Source organism: Bubalus bubalis, chromosome 5 (assembly GCF_019923935.1).
Source record: "Bubalus bubalis isolate 160015118507 breed Murrah chromosome 5, NDDB_SH_1, whole genome shotgun sequence".
NCBI classification, from domain to species: domain Eukaryota; kingdom Metazoa; phylum Chordata; class Mammalia; order Artiodactyla; family Bovidae; genus Bubalus; species Bubalus bubalis.
This window is the reverse complement of record NC_059161.1, coordinates 76,287,464-76,305,365: the sequence shown is the minus strand read 5'-3', so window position 1 is coordinate 76,305,365 and position 17,902 is coordinate 76,287,464. Positions and strand designations below refer to the sequence as shown.

At 38.5% G+C, this 17,902-nt stretch overlaps 1 long non-coding RNA gene across 1 annotated transcript; it reads left to right on the top strand.

Moving 5' to 3' along the window:
• Nucleotides 1-1,264: 1,264 nt before the first annotated feature.
• Nucleotides 1,265-17,240, top strand: LOC102396851. The gene is made up of 3 exons (XR_326999.4): nt 1,265-1,973; nt 14,278-14,415; nt 16,793-17,240. It is a non-coding gene; the product is annotated as an uncharacterized LOC102396851 (long non-coding RNA).
• Nucleotides 17,241-17,902: the final 662 nt, after the last annotated feature.

Sequence of the window (17,902 nt, the reverse complement as noted above, 5' to 3'; positions counted from 1 at the left end):
AGAACTGTTCAACTTCAGCTTTATACCCCCCAAAATATGTGATTCTCCATGGACATTGAGAATGCTCCCAAAAGACAAAAAAATCCATAGATAAAAGAAAAAACAAAAAATTCATAGATAAAAGCAATCTTCAAGGATTGCCTACAATTAGATCCATAGAAGAGGACATGTCAGAAAAGTGAATAGTGAACAAAATGACAAAGGGATAGAGTGAGAATCAGAAGGAACAGATTGGGGATTCTGTTATTTCTGAAGTTTTGCTATAAAGAAGGAAATATTAAAGATCTCATCAGCAAATGCATAAATACCCTCACACTGAAATTACAAAGCACTGAGAGGATCTGGCTCCAGCGAGAGGGCACTTATAGTCAGAACACCTTTGCCATGGGTAATATTTGAGGGTACAAATGTTTAATGATGACATTTGTATCACGCTTTAATCACCAGCAACAAATTTCATCTTAGACAACAATTGATGTACCTGTGTGATGGTTTTAATCAAGTCCTCACTTTCAAATCCAAATTTTTCAAGAGTGTTTGGAAACTAAGACAGTATAGATGCTCCTACTCAGCATGTAGGAGACTCTGGTTCAATATCATAGTATTTCTCATCTATTCAGTTTCTATCCACCTCCAAAATATATCTCCAATTTACTTCAGAAAGGCTCCATTTCTGTCTGCCACAACTTTGTCTTACATGATTTCGTCATGCCTCCATCATTGTCCTATTACTCTCCCTCGCCCCCAAACATCACCACTCTCTTGATGTGTAGTGGTCACTCCCTTTATGTTGTTTATAGTTTTATGAAATAAGTGTGCATCCTTAATTACTAGCTTGCGTGCTCAGTCACTTGAGTCATGTCCTACTATTTGCAACCCCACGGACTGTAGCCCTCCAGGTTCCTGTGTCCATGGAATTTTGCAGGCAAAAATACTGGAGCATGTTGCCATTTCCTTCTCCAGGGGATCTTCCCAACCCAGGGTTCAAACCTTCGTCTCCTACATTGGCAAGTGGACGTTTAACCACTGAGTTACCCAGTAAGTCCAATTACAAGCTTGGGGTTGATTTATTTCTTTTTATAATTGAGATCATACAATATGTATTATGGGCTCAAGTGGATCAGTGGTAAAGAATCCACCTGCCAATGCAGGAGACACAAGAGACACAGGTTGGATCTCTGGGTCAGGAAGGTCCCCTAGAGGAAGGCATGGCAACCCACTCTAATATTCTTGCCTGGAGAAACACAGGGACAGAGGAGCCTGGTGGGCTACAGTCCATGGGGTCGCAGAGAGTTGGACATGACTGAAGCGACTTAGCACACACATTCATGCACTATCTCAATTGCTGCTGGTAAGATGAGCTTTAAGGTGGATTTTATTTATGCATTGTTTAAACTTAATTATAGGAGCTAGTTCTTCATTTAACACTCTGAGTTAGAAGTAGCAGGTTTTAATGCTTTCATTTTTCAGCAAATAAAATCCAGACCCAGGACAGGAAGATATCATAGATCCAGCTTTCCTAGCCTCCAGTTCTACATTTTTTTCCCCCAGTGAACACTGTTCTTTTTTTGGTTAGGTCATGGGAATCATCCTTCTAATTATCCCTCATGGGCAAGGTAAGCAAAGGGAACAATGAACAATTATGACATGTTATCAATTTGAAGACTGGTTAAGGGGAAGGAGGAAATTAAATATTCACTGCCACTTTTCTCTGCAGTTAATCATTTGCAAGGACAATTAACGGTTACTTCTTATCTACGCCAACTGTTCATTTTTACCTGACCAGACAGCCACCAATCACACTGCTGGAACTCAGAGGATTTTCAGCTGAGCACTTGCTTGAAAGGCAAGGATGTTGTGATAAATTCTGTTGTAGAGAGGGTTAAGAATATCTGAGATCAAAGGTAACTCATTCTGAGAGAAAGAAATCAAGGCAACACTGTGGAGTCTGTTTCTTGTTCAGAAACCTACAGGTAAGTAATTTACTAAGCACTCAGATTACCTTAAGGAAGAGACTGATATTTTTGTCTGAGGAGTGAAGGCTTCAAAGGATAAGGCAGAGAGAAATAATCAAGTGTCTGTTCATCAGAAATCCTTTCAGGATTCCTATGTTTTGTGGTAGAAAGAAAACGGTTTGTGGGACTTGAAAAGTATTTAAAAATTTTTGAAGACTTGATTATTTGCTTATAGATGGGGAGAAAATAATGCCTACCAATGAAATAAATTGGAAAGTAAATCAGGAGTGTAAGATGCTATTTTTACCGATTCTAAAACATGTGTGTTTGTTGGTTTTCTGCCTAAGTCTCACGTCTGGGAGAAGAAGCTGGAAGTAACTCAGATTTGCTGGAAAGACAAGAGGGGTCCAGTGAGAAAGTAGGACATAGAAGGTCTGGTTTTCAGAGCCTACATTCAGCAAATGTGTTAGGTTTCTCTTTGGAGATTTCATTTACCTGTCATCAGTCTTTGAAAGCAAAGATTTGTAGATAATAAGTGGATACTGGTAACCCTCTATTCAGTCTTTTAAGCATGAAATCATAGTCTTCCTCACCTCTTTTCTCTCCCTCACTTTCTGTAATTGGCATTGTTCTCTTCTGCCTTGAAATTCTCTTCTACCTTGGTTGAGCATGGCATACTTGCATTTTGGTTGTGAATTCATTCATTTCATCCACGCCTTTCCTTGGCTGCATCTGTTCTGACTTAAACTGGTAGTAAAAGGAGAGTGAAAGTAAAGTAGCTAGAATAAGCAGAAGCATTAAAAAAAAAACAAAACCAAAACTCAGAATGGATCTCAGACAAGCAGAACTAAAACTGTGAAACACTTAGAAGAAATCATAGGAATAAAATCTTCACGTTGAGTTAGGCAGTGGTTTCTTCGATACATAAGCAACAAAATTAAAAAATAAATTAAAAATTCATCTAAATTAAAAACATTTGTGCTTCAAAAGATACTATCAAGAATAAGTAGAAATCCCACAGGATGACAAGTGGCTTGTATCCAAAATATATAAAGACCTCATACAACTTATACACAAAAAGACAATTAACCCAATTAGAAATGAGCAAATGATTTTTAATAGAGATTTCTTTAAAGAAGATATCCATATAATAATTAGCACATAAAAATATTCAACATCATTAGACATTAGAGAAATGTAAATCAAACCCACAATGAGGTACCACTTCATACATATTAAGGTAGCTAAATTAAAAAAGACAACCAATTTCAAGTGTTGAGGGATAATGCTGAGAAACTGAAGCCCTCATTCACTGCTGCTGGGAATGTAAAGTGATGCAGTCACTTTGGAAAATTATTTGGCAGTTCATCAGTATATTAAACCTAGAGTCACTGTATGATCCAGCAATTCTAGTCCTAGAAAAAAGGGAATACACCCAATAAAAAATGAAAACAAGTGTATATACACAAAAATGTACATGAATGTTCATAGCAGAATTATTCCTAATAGCTCAAAAGTGGAAACAACCCAAATGTCCATCAGCTAAAGGATGGAAAAACAAGAGGTGCAATAGTCATAGAGCAGAATACTATTCAGTCATAAAAGGAATGAAGTACTAAAGTTATGATATCAATGAACCCTAAAACATTATACTAAGTGAAGGAAGCCAGTCACAAAATCCCACACACTATATGATTCTATTTATATGAAAAGTCTAGAATAGACATATCCACAGAGATGGAAAGTAAGTTAGTGGTTGCCAGGGCCTGGGAGGGAGATAGACATGGGGGGTGACTGCTAATGGGTATAGCATTTCTTTGGGAGTGATAAAAGTATTCAAAAATCAGATGGTGGTAACAGTTATACAACCCTGTGAATGTACTAAAGGCTGTGAATTTTATGCCTGAAGTAGGTGAAATTTGTGGTTTGTGAATTATTTCTCAGTAAATCTTTTTATAAAATGATTACATGTGGGATGAAAGAGGGTAGAATAAGGTTTTTATTTTATAAGATTTTTATTAACATATGTGCTCCATAAAAACCAGAGATAGCTGGGTGCAGAGATCCGTGAATGATTCATGGATGATGGTCAGAGTCAGGAAGCTGATAAGTTCCTCCCAGGAAGACAGTTAAGGTGAGGGAAGAAGCCGCCCAGGATAGAGCTCCATGGGTGCCCCGTGCTCTGGGTATGGCACTGGGTTTCTCTATTACCACGAGCCACAGTGAAGGCCAGACCAAGGCTTCTGGCTGAAATCCAGCGTGCCTTCCTCTGCACCAGGGCTGAGTTAAAGACTCCTGGAATTGCAGCCACCAGTCATTATAAGTTTAGATCATGATTGTGATGATGTTTTGTCTTCTAGGAGTTCACCTTCCAGCAGAGTCACATGCTAATTCCAGTTCTGCCCCTCTCTTCCCTAGGTTTAACAACTGCCAGCACCATGGCAGTTCCATTGACTATGCCAAGCCCTTTACAGAAAATATTCTTATTTAATTTTCTCAACAATTGTCAGAGAATTGTGTAGTTTTTATAGAGGAAATTTGGGCTTAGCTGAGTATCTTGCCATGGGAACACATTTCACATGTGGTGGAACCAGGAGTAAAATCCACATGGCCTGGGCCTGATTCCAGAGCTCACACGTGTGTACTGGCCACACACTGTCCTCCTCTGTAGATAACACTTTGGCTGTGGCCTTGATACGTTGAGATAAAAGGAGTGAAATCATTTCCCATCATTTTCCATTTGCCATCATTGCCTAACTTGGCTGTGAGCTGCAGAGAAAGGAGAAACATTTTTTATTTCTCTCACTCTCCTTTTACTGGTCTTATGCCATTGCTCTCCATTAACTGGTTGATGACATTGACTCAGGTTAAAGATGGGGAAGGGGAACCTTGGAACCTACAATGAAATCACCTGGTAGTATCTTATTAAAATAAAGAGATGCTGGTTCAATCCCTTGGTTAGGAAGAGCTCCTGGAGAAGGAAATGGCAACCCATTCTTGCCTAAGAAATCCCATCTGTCCATGGGGTAGCAAAAGAGTTGAACACAACTTAGTGACTAAACAACATCTTTAAGATAAATACAATCTGACCACACACACACACACACACACATGGATAGAAATGGACATGAAGCATTTTTTCCTCTATAAAGCATATTTTGTCATAAATTTAGAAATATTTGTTCAGCACCTTTTCTGTGTAAGGAGGTCATAAATGAGAGGGTTTTCACCCTTTCACTTCAAGGAGTTTATGGTTTAGCTGAACGACAGACTTTTGATGTTAGCTGTAATCCAAGTTGCAATTAAAATAGAATTATGAGCACTGAGCGCTGAAGAATTGATGATTTTGAACTGTGGTGTTGGAGAAGACTCTTGAGAGTCCCTTGGACTGCAAGGAGATCCAACCAGTCCATTCTGAGGGAGATCAGCCCTGGGATTTCTTTGGAAGGAATGATGCTAAAGCTGAAACTCCAGTACTTGGGCCACCTCATGCGAAGAGTTGACTCATTGGAAAAGACTCTGATGCTGCGAGGGATTGGGGGCAAGAGGAAAAGGGGACGACAGAGGATGAGATGGCTGGATGGCATCACTGACTCGATGGACGTGAGTCTCAGTGAACTCCGGGAGTTGGTGATGGACAGGGAGGCCTGGTGTGCTGCGATTCATGGGTCACAAAGAGTTGGACACGACTGAGCGACTGAACTGAACTGAACTGAAATTGTAACTGGAATATGGAAGCTGGAATTTTGGATAGGACCAGTGTTTGAGATGTGTCTGGAAAATGGGTGGGATTTAATGGAGGAAAGGGTGAAAGAGCAGATGATGTAGACAGGTAAGATGTGAACTAGTAAGACAGTGGAAAAGTGTTTGAAAATTTCAGAATATATTGAAGAATACAAATAATTTTAATTGAAGATAGTCATGAGAATATACTTAACATCACTTTAAGACTGTCCAATGCTCTGATCACGTGTCAGAGCTAGTGTTGTTAGAGTCTATTATTTACAATGAGTGTATTCAATGCATATATTTTCCTTATAAACTTAAGTACAAATATGGAGTTATTTAGAGGAAATTTTCACTTTAAAGTGTCTTTACAAAAATTTAAAGCCATTTACTTTTTTGCCAACATTTTAGTATTTTAAGATTTTTTATTCCTTTCATTAAATGACCAGTTTACTATAGCTAGCAAATTACTGGCTTACTGACAAACTACAGCTTTTTCTTTTTCCTTGGGAAGATTTAAATATTTTTGAATACTTCTGTGAGTTTGGAGTTGTTTGGTTTTCATCATGTACAAATTGTCTTGTGACAGTTCCCTCTGCCTTAGAGGAAGGTGATAAGGAGACATCCCAGATGGGGACTGGACAAAGGTGGTCAGTGGTCCCGCCTCTCCTGGAGCTGTCCTAGTTTTAGTATGGAAAGCCTCACATCCTAGAAGACCCCCTCAGTCTCAAGCAAACAGATGGTGACCCTGTGTCGCAGAAGTGGGATGGTGTGAATGCCTCAGAGACTTAGATTTCTATTTCTGCACACTTGCAGAACAGGCTGACTCATTCCATATATACTCAACATTACTTGTTATAGACAAATTTGCTATTATGGTGATTGAATTTTTGGCAGAATTGAAGTCATGAATAGAGAATGTGGAATGAGGCAGGAGGATTGGGTACACATGCAGGAGATAAGTTTGGAGGAGTGGTGTGATTGCAAGATTTAGAAAGTGTGATTTGAGTCTTCACTCAATCAAAGAGCTAAGCCGCTGCTAAAATAGACAGCTAGTGGAAAGTTGCTCTGTATCACTGGTGGCTCAACCTGGTGCTCTGTGACAACCTAGATGAATGGGATGGGCTGTTCAAGGTGGGGGGGGGCTATGTATACTTATGGCTGATTCATGTTGTTGCATGGCAGAAACCAACACAATGTTGTAAAGCAATTATCCTCCAATTAAAGATTTAAAAAATGAGTAAAGCATGTGACTAGATATTTCACCAAGGAAGAGATCAGATCAGATCAGTCGCTCAGTCGTGTCCGACTCTTTGCGACCCCATGAAGTGCAGCACGCCAGGCCTCCCTGTCCATCATCAGTTCCAGGAGTTCACTGAGACTCACATCCATCGAGTCAGTGATGCCATCCAGCCATCTCATCCTCTGTCGTCCCCTTCTCCTCTTGCCCCCAATCCCTCCCAGCATCAGAATCTTTTCCAATGAGTCAACTCTTCGCATGAGGTGGCCCAAGTACTGGAGTTTCAGCTTTAGCATCATTCCTTTAAAAGAAATCCCAGGGCTGATCTCCTTCAGAATGGACTGGTTGGATCTCCTTGCAGCCCAAGGGACTCTCAAGAGTCTTCTCCAACACCACAGTTCAAAAGCATCAATTCTTTGGTGCTCAGCCTTCTTCACAGTCCAACTCTCACATCCATACATGACCACAGGAAAAACCATAGCCTTGACTAGACGGACCTTTGTTGGCAAAGTAATGTCTCTGCTTTTGAACATGCTATCTAGGTTGATCATAACTTTCCTTCCAAGGAGTAAGTGTCTTTTAATTTCATGGCTGCAGTTACCATGTACAGTGATTTTGGAGCCCAGAAAAATAAAGTCTGACACTGTTTCCGCTGTTTCCCCATCTATTTCCCATGAAGTGATGGGACTGGATGCCATGATCTTCGTTTTCTGAATGTTGAGCTTTAAGCCAACTTTTTCACTCTCCACTTTCATTTTCATCAAGAGGCTTTTTAGTTCCTCATCACTTTCTGCCATAAGGGTGGTGTCATCTGCATATCTGAGGTTATTGATATTTCTCCTGGCAATCTTGATTCCAGCTTGTATTTCTTCCAGTCCAGCATTTCTCATGATGTATTGTGCATATAAGTTAAATAAACAGGGTGACAATATACAGCCTTGACGTACTCCTTTTCCTATTTGGAACCAGTCTGTTGTTCCATGTCCAGGTCCAACTGTTGCTTCTTGACCTGCATACAGATTTCTCAAGAGGCAGGTCAGGTGGTCTGGTATTCCCATCTCTTTCAGAATTTTCCACCATTTATTGTGATCCACCCAGTCAAAGGCTTGGGCATAGTCAATAAGCAGAAATAGATGTTTTTCTGGAACTCTCTTGGTTTTTCCATGATCCACGGATGTTGGCAATTTGATCTCTGGTTCCTCTGCCTTTTCTAAAACCAACTTAAACATCAGGAAGTTCACAGTTCACATATTTCTGAAGCCTGGCTTGGAGAATTTTGAGCATTACTTTACTTGCCTGTGAGATGAGTGCAATTGTGCGGTAGTTTGAGCATTCTTTGGCATTGCCTTTCTTTGGGATTGGAATGAAAACTGACCTTTTCCAGTCCTGTGGCCACTGTTGAGTTTTCCAAATTTGCTGGCATATTGAGTGCATCACTTTCACAGCATCATCTTTCAGGATTTGAAATAGCTCAACTGGAATTCCATCACCTCCACTAGCTTTGTTCATAGTGATGCTTTCTAAGGCCCACTTGACCTCACATTCCAGGATGTCTGGCTCTAGGTCAGTGATCACACCCTTGTGATTATCTGGATCATGAAGATCTTTTTTGTACAGTTCTTCTGTGTATTCTTTCCATCTCTTCTTAATATCTTCTGCTTCCGTTAGGTCCATACCATTTCTTTCCTTTATTGAGCCCATCTTTGCATGAAATATTCCCCTGGTATCTCTAAGTTTCTTGAAGAAATCTCTAGTCTTTCCCATTCTGTTGTTTTCCTCCTTTTCTTTGCATTAATCGCTGAAGAAGGCTTTCTTATCTCTTCTTAGATTTTAACATATTATGTAGAGGCAAATAATGAGCAGTCCTGGTTTAGATCAACCTATTGAGAAATCAATATTCAAAATCAGGAATTAACTAAATACACTTGAAAAGAATGATATTTATAATATGACTATGATTCTATTTGGAAAATAGGGCATATTTTATTAATAAAAAACAAAATTAAAAGCATATTTAAAGATGAATAAGAGGGTGAATAAATAGCATCTTTGGAGGAATCTACCCTAATGAATAGAAAAAAACAGCTAATATATTAGTTTCTCATATATGAATAGAGGCTCATAGATGCTTAAAAATCTACCTGTTTTCTAAGTTAGGTTTAAAGTTACACTGATTGCTATGTTAAAAACAAAAAAACTTTTTACCGTCTATAAATCCTAAAATGAGAAGTTGTATATCCAAGTTGTCAAAAATGTGCTGCTGCTGCTACTGCTGCTAAGTCACTTCATTCGTGTCCAACTCTGTGTGACCCCATAGACGGCAGCCCACCAGGCTCCCCCGTCCCTGTGATTCTCCAGGCAAGAACACTGGAGTGGGATGCCATTGCCTTCTCCACAAATGTACTTTGTCCATATATTTGTAATTGGTGATATTTATGGGTAAATTATTGGAGAAGGCAATGGCACCCCACTTCAGTACTCTTGCCTGGAAAATCCCATGGATGGAGGAACCTGGTGGGCTGCAGTCCATGGGGTCGCTAAGAGTCGAACACGACTGAGCTACTTCCCTTTCACTTTTCACTTTCATGCATTGGAGAAGGAAATGGCAACCCACTCCAGTGTTCTTGCCTGGAGAATCCCAGGGAAGGGGGAGCCTGGTGGGCTTCCATCTGTGGGGTCGCACAGAGTCGGACACGACTGAAGCGACTTAGCAGCAGCAGCATGAGTAAATTATAGCCTGATATAAATGTCAGGTATTACAATAACATTTTAAGGCTTATTTTGAAAAATTAAGAAGTTTGACAGATACAGAGATAATTCTAGATTTATTTGCAATTAGAGAGCTAGAGTATTTTATTCCAAATTATTTAAAAAGAAATCTAGTGTGGAAAAGCGTTATCTGAGAGAAAATTACTACAGCTTTAAAAAGTATATTTATTTGATGCATATTAATATATGTACATTTGTGTCTGTGTGTGTATGTATAACTAAATGACTATATTATACACCTGAAACTATCATAACATTGTAAATCAAATACATTTCAATTAAAATAAAATAAAATAAATATACATTTATTACATTTCCCTTATGTCAGCTTTTTAGAACATTTCAAATTAGGTATATTTTTACAGCTTTATTTTTTTTATTGACATGCAATAAAATACATACATGTAGACTATGTAAGTCTATCAATTTGACATATGTATGCACTTTTGAAATTATCAGTACAATCAAGATAATGAACATATCAATCTGTCTGAAAAGTTTTCTCATGCTTCTTCCTCAAGCCCTTCCCTCAGTGTCCCCAGAAATTCATTGCTCTGCTCACATTAGCTCACATTGGCTCATAGATTGGCTCACATTTTCTAGAATTTTATACAGATGAAATAATATGCTTTTTTATAAGGCTTTTTTCATTCAGCACAATTCTTTTCAAATTGATAGATGTGATTATGTACATCAATAATTTATTCCCTTTTATTGCTGAATAGTATTCCATGGTATAAATATCCCATTGATGTTCAGCTATTTCCTTACTGAAGGACACGTCAAGGGAAAATCTTTCTACTTATTTACATATTTACCATTTCTGATGCTCTTCATCCTTTGTGTAGATACAGATTTCTATCTGGTATCATCTTCCTCTTGCTTGAATTACTTCCACCAATATTTCCTATAATTTAGACATGCTGGTAATGAATTCTTTTAGGTTTAAAAGCTTAAAAAAAGATTTAGTTTGCCTTTGTATTTGGAAGATATTTTTTCTGAGTAGAGAATTCTAGATTGATTGTTTTTTTTTTCTTTTGCAACTTTAAAAATATTGCTTCTATTGGCTTCTTTAAAAAAATACTTATTTATTTGGCTGTATCGGGTCTTAGTTGCAGCAAATGGGACCTTCCCTGTGGCATGTAGGATCTTTTTGTTGTGGTGGTCAGGTTTCTCTCTTGATATTGCATGTGGGCTCCCAAGTGTGCAGGCTCAGTAGTTGTGGGGTGTGTGTGGGGAGCTTACTTGCCCCATTGCACGTGAGATATTAGTTCCTCAAACAGGGATTGAACCTGAGTCCTCTGCATTGAAAGGCAGATTCTTAACCACTGGATCACTGGGGAAGTCCCTATTGTCTTTTTTTTTCTTTAACTTTTGTTGAAGTATCATTGGTTTATAGCTTTCTATGTTTGATGTATGCAATAGTATATTTCAAATTTGGCATATACTACAGCATGCTCACCACCAGAATTCGAGTTTACATTCATCACCATACAGATGATCTCTTTCCCAATTTTGCCCTCCCCCCACCTCTTTTCCTCTGGTAGCCACTACTCTGTTCTCTGCATCCACATGTTTGTTTTATTCATATAGTTTGATTGGTTTTTATATTTTGCATATAAGTGAAACCATACAATACTTTTTTCCAACAAGATGTTTGTTGTCAGCCTTGTTCTTTGCTCCTATGTATTTAGGGTGTCTTTTTTCTTTCAGTTCAGTTCAGTTCAGTTCAGTCGCTCAGTCCTGTCTGACTCTTTGTGACCCCATGAATTGCAGCCTCCTGTCCATCACCAACTCCCTGTCCATCACCAACTCCCAGAGTCCAACCAGACTCATGCCCATTGAGTCAGTGATGCCATCCAGCCATCTCATCCTTTGTCATCCCCTTCTCCTCCTGCCCCCAATCCCTCCCAACATCAGAGTCTTTTCCAATGAGTCAACTCTTCGCATGAGGGGGTCAAAGTATTGGAGTTTCAGGCTCAGCATCAGTCCTTCCAATGAACACCCAGGACTGGTCTCCTTTAGGATGGACTGGTTGGACCTCCTTGCAGTCCAAGGGACTCTCAAGAGTCTTCTCCAACACCACAGTCCAAAAGAACCAATTCTTCAGCACTCAGCTTTCTTCACAGTCCAACTCTCTCATCCATACATGACCACTGGAATTAGAAAGATTAAAAAAAATTTTTTTGTCTTTGATTTTAGGAAATTTGATTATGATATGTTGTATCTTCATTCAGTTTTCTTTTTGTTTATTGTCACTGGAGTTTATTGAGTTTATTTAATTTTGGTTAATAATTTTCACAAAACTTGATAAATTATAACCATTATTTACTCAAATATTTTCCACCTCTATTCCATTCTTTCTTTCAGGATCTCTGCTTATGCATATATGAAACCATCTGAAATTGCTTCACAATTGATTGTAGCTCTGATTCTTTTTTCCCCAGTCTTTTGATGTTTGGTATTTCATCTTTTATAATTGTTATGTGTTCAAATTTCTTAATCTTTTCCTTTGGCATGTCTAATATAATGTAAATCTGACCCTTTTTTTTTTTTTTTTTACTTTTAAACACTCATCTGTTAAGTGAGACCTCTCAACTACAAGTTTTTATTTCTATAAGTTTAAGTTGGGTCTTTTAAAATATTTATTTAATTTAATTTATTTATTATTATTTTTTTTTACTTTACAATATTGTATTGATTTTGCCATACATCAACATGCATCTTTCATGGGTGCACATGTGTTCCCCATCCTGAACCCCCCTCCCACCTCCCTCCCTATACCATCCCTCTGGGTCATCCCAGTGCACCAGCCCCAAGATTCCTATATCCTACATCGAACCTGAACTGGTGATTCGTTTCTTATATGATATTATATATGTTTTAGTGCCATTCTCCCAAATCATCCCCTGCCTCCCTCTCTCACAGAGTCCAAAAGACTGTTCTATACATCTGTGTCTCTTTTGCTGTCTCGCATACAGGGTTGTCATTACCATCTTTCCAAATTCCATATATATGTGTTAGTATACTGTATTGGTGTTTTTCTTTCTGGCTTACTTCATTCTGTATAATCGGCTCCAGTTTCATCCACCTCATTAGAACTGATTCAAATGTATTCTTTTTAATAGCTGAGTAATACTCCATTGTGTATATGTACCACAGCTTTCTTATCAGTTCATCTGCTGATGGACATCTAGGTTACTTCCATGTCCTGGCTATTATAAACAGTGCTGCGATGAACATTGGGGTACACGTGTCTCTTTCAATTCTGGTTTCCTCGGTGTGTATGCCCAGCAGTGGGATTGCTGGGTTGTATAGAGGCAGTCCTAAAATATTTTTAATGTCTCCACTTATCATGCTCAATCTCTCATCTATATACTTAAATATATGAAATATAGTTATAATAACCATTTTAGTGTCTTTATTTTCTAATTATATCACATGTCACTTTAGGGTTTGTTTCTATTGATTGAGTTTTCTCTTCATTATGTGTTATATTTTCTTTGCCTCTTTGTATTTATAGTAGTTTTAAAGTTGAATGCCAGACATTTTGAATGTGATGTTTTGGTGCTGGATATTTTTGCATTTGTTGAAAATATCTTTGAGTTTAGTCCGGGATGCAGTTAAATTATTTGGAAGCTGATTATCTTCAGTCTTGCTTTTTAGCTTTGTCTAGAGGGATCAGAGAAGCCTCCTGCAGAGACAATATTATTCTGATTACTTTATCAATTCCCCACAAAATATGAGGCTTTCCAGTCTATCTGGTGGTAAAATGAGCTATATTCAGGCCTGAGTGAATATAGATATTGTTTTCTCTGCTCTTTGGGGTTCTTTGTTGGTTATTTGCTTACATGCAGCTGAAACTTAACATGTAGCTGAAAACTTGAAGGGGATCCTTTGAAGATCTGCAATGCTCTGTCTCTGACCAGACATTTTCTCTTCGTCACTCTGCCCTGTGAACACTGACCTCTCTGGACTTCCATCTCTGTTTCCTTAACTCCTTTATAACCTTCAGGGAAAGGTGGAGTTTCTGCCTTGGTTCTCCCTTCTCTGTGCTGAAGCCTGAAAACTCTCAGACTGTGACCATCAAACATCTTTTCTCATTTGCTTCCTCACTACTAGGGACCAATGTCTTCTTACTTCTTGATACTTAATGTCAAAAAACATTATTTCACTTAGTTTGTCTTTTCCCCCTTTACCCTTTTTAAATTGTTCCAGGCTGAGAGTGAATCCTATCCTTGTTATTCCATCTTGATCAGAAGCAGACATCCAAATAAAGGTTCTAAAGTATTCTTTCTCTTCAATTTTACAACAAAAGAAAAAAAACCCCTGACCTCAGGCAATGACTAAATTTCATCCTGTGTATTACCTCTAAAGCTGATATAAAACTCTGAAAATATTTATTTCTTCATCCTTGAGAATAGAGAGAGAGGTATATATGAGTCAACAAAGATTTGCCAAGAGGTATATGTTAATAAGCAGTTCCAATCATTCTGGATGTGGTAACCCCAAGGAAGATCACAAAAAAATGAATTAAGAATTTATTATTGTTCATGAAAAAATGTTGAAAATTAAAATTTTATACAGGCTTCCTTTAGCACCTAAGTTTTCAACATTTTTGTTGAAGAGTAACACACAGAAGAGAGCACAGCAAACATACCCATGTAACCACTGAGAGGTATCCCCATGGCGTTAGCCAGTCGACAGTCACTTTCCTATCCAAAGGTAAGTGTTCGGCTGACTTACAACATATATTTTAGAGCTTTATATAAACAGAATGGTTTGATGTTTGTACTTTGCTTCTTTTGATCACATTATGTTTGTGTTATTAATATTCTGGATTGAAGCTCTGGTATGTTTCTTTGTATACCTGTTTATTACTCTCTTGTAACATATATATAATTGAGTTATTCATCCTCTTCTTGATGGGCATTCGGACTGTTTCCAGTTTAGAGTTATTAAGAATAATGCTGCTTTTAGTATTCTTGTATGTCTTTGGGTGCACAGATGTATGCCGGATAAACATGCAAGAGTGAAACTGCTATGGCATAAGTATAAATGTTCATAAATAGTAGATAATGTTAAAGTTTTAAAATTGTAGTCTATATGATCTCAGTCCTTTAAATTTATTGAGACTTCTTTTATTGCAAAGCATGAAGTAATTTTTTGCAAATGTTTAGCATCTACTTGAAAAGAAGTGTACTTTGCAATTTTGGGGTGCAAATTTGAAATTTTTGAATTTGCTAATGGTGCTATTCAAATATGCATCCATTTCCATGCTGACTTCTTGTCAATTTTATCAGTTCCCGAGACAGGTTTGCATGTCTCCATGATGATTTCCTTAAACATGAGCATCATTTTTTATTTATCAGAGGTATACTGCTCAACACAAGGGATGGAGACTATTAGAATCACAAGTGAAAAGAGAGGTTTTCCTGATAGGAGTGAGAATACCAATGAGGACCATATTTCATATACATGTGATGGAGGCTATTACCCTGTTTCTCCTGATGGAACAAGTGTATGCCAAGAAGATGGCACACAGAAGCCTGAAATGCCAGCATGTAAAAAAGTTAAGAATAGTGAGAGAGCTTTTCACAAGTATTCTACAGATTTCTCAAATGGTCCCACTTGGTTCCACAAATGATCATAGTACTTAATACCAGGTGACTTTGGGGTTGTTCTTTTCAGAAATATTGTGCAAAGGTGGTCACAGATACTATACATATCACTAGTGCCATGCAAGTAGCTATAGAACAAAGTTTATCAGTTGGAAAACATAAACAAACAAAAAAGTCTTACAAGAGAAGTTTTCTTGCAGAAGAAAATAGCAGAGTTGATAAAATCCCCCTCAAAGTCTCATTTTCTCATTTTTCCTGCATATATACTGTGAAAGCACTGTGGCCGATGTTCTAGTAAAGAGAGACACCATCCTACAAAGCTCTGTATTTATAAGTCAAGAGGGCAAGAAGCATTTATAAACTTATGTAACAATGGAAGCTCCCACGTTGAGGAATTAACATAGGGGAGCCTTTGATGTCTAGTGACATTTCTTGCTCTAACTCAGTCTTGCTGATTCATCTGATAGTTTAAATGCCAGAAAGCAGAAGAAATGAGTACCGAGGGCTATAAAGATCTGTCTCTAATCAGGTTAAGAAACGAAATGTCATCATTGTGAAAGATTCTTCACACCAACACGATAGAGATTATTGGGTACCATAGTTTGGGTTACTCTGAAAGCCAAGCTTGACAAAATGACTGGAGTACCAGTGATTCATTTTGGATGTGCTCGGCTCCAAAAGTGGGAACTAGGATCTTGGGGAGCAGGCGTGCAGGATGACATGGAGACAGGGGAAAAAGGAAAAGATAAGTATTGTAAACAGTAGGTGCTCAGTTCTTTGAGACCACTAAGTATAAGGAATGCCTTTCAAAATTGTCTGTCTGAAGGGTGGGAGACTGAGGTGTTTATCCACTGCTTTCTGTCTCCCATAGTTTAGGGTTGCCCTGAGGGCAGTAACTGCCCCCTCTTCAATTCCAACTATAGTTCTCCAGCTTCAGAGAAGGCCCAAGGCAGGAAAACTGAGATTTACTGTGAATGCTTTCTGTAGAATACCATCCATTATGTCCATGGTATTTTCATGATTTTGCTAACAATTTCATTTAGCTCAGGAAGATTATGAGGCCTGAACAATGAAAAGTACATACCTAAGACCATATGTTGATCAAGGCTGGCGGGGGGTGTAGCAACTAAGAGCAAAGTTTCTGCTGCCTAAAAGTGATGTGACACTGAGGAAATTATTTTACAGTTTCTTTGTAGTATCTGATCAGAGTTGTAGTGGGAATTAAATGAGATAAGGCATGTAAAGGATTTAGCACATGACTGACAAATGGACTTGCTCAACAAATGTTAATTATTACTACTGTAACTTGTATTATTGCTATTATAATACTATTGTGTTATGAAAATGAAAGATAATATAGAACAACTTGCAAGACCTGAGTATAACTTATGAACAGACTTTCTCATCATTCTGATTGTTAAATGCTGTTATATTGCCTTTTATTGAGAAACAGTGTGCTCAAAAATATGTTTCCCTTACAGTTACGTGTTTGAAACCAGAAGTAGAAAATGGAAAGCTGTCCGTGGATAAGGAAAAGTATGTTGCATCTGAGAATGTCACCGTCCAGTGTAACTCTGGGTTTAGTTTGGTCGGTCCCCAGAGTATCACTTGCTCAGAGAATACCACCTGGCACCCAACCGTGCCCACATGTCACTGGGTAAATTGCACCCATGTATGTCCCTGTATGTCCCTTTCAAACCTTAAAAATTATGCCTCCCCCAAAGCACTTATCCCAGCCAGCACAGGTGAGATCTGACTTTGTCAAGCTGTATAAACAACTCACTAATAAGTACCACCACTTGCCACCTTGAAGCACTGTGGTGAGCTGGCAGAGGCAACTTTCCCTGCTAGATTTGGTGGGTTCCCATAGTCCCAGGTATCCTTACCCTTGGCTCTACATTTTATATAATAAATGCTGCTTGCTCCATTCCTTATTGGTCATTAGAATCATTCCTCAGTTATCCTTTCAGGGGTGCTCTAGGTCTCCTTTGCATCTCTGCATCTTTTCTGCTTCACCTCTGCTTGGCTGCTGCTCAGAACAGGTTTGGGCTTGGCTTTGCTAGGATGCAATCTTTCTTTCTTTCTTTTTTTTTAATTTTATTTTATTTTTAAACTTTACAAAACTGCATTAGTCTTGCCAAACATCAAAATGAATCCGCCACAGGTATACATGTGTTCCCCATCCTGAACCCTCCTCCCTCCTCCCTCCTCATACCATCCCTCTGGGTCGTCCCAGTGCACTAGCCTCAAGCATCCAGTATCATGCATCGAACCTGGACTGGCAACTCGTTTCATACATGATATTATACATGTTTCAATGCCATTCTCCCAAATCTTCCCACCCTCTCCCTCTCCCACAGAGTCCATAAGACTGTTCTATACATCAGTGTCTCTTTTGCTGTCTCATACACAGGGTTATTGTTACCATCTTCTACTCATCTATCCATTCACCAGACAAGCTTGCATTTGTTAGTAGTGCCTCTTAAATCCTCCCGACCCCTTTGCCTCCTCTTTTCTTTAAATCACTTTTAGGAAGTCTGTGAGCAAGTGCACACAGGCAGACACTTCAGGCAGTGTGTCCCAAGCCTGCA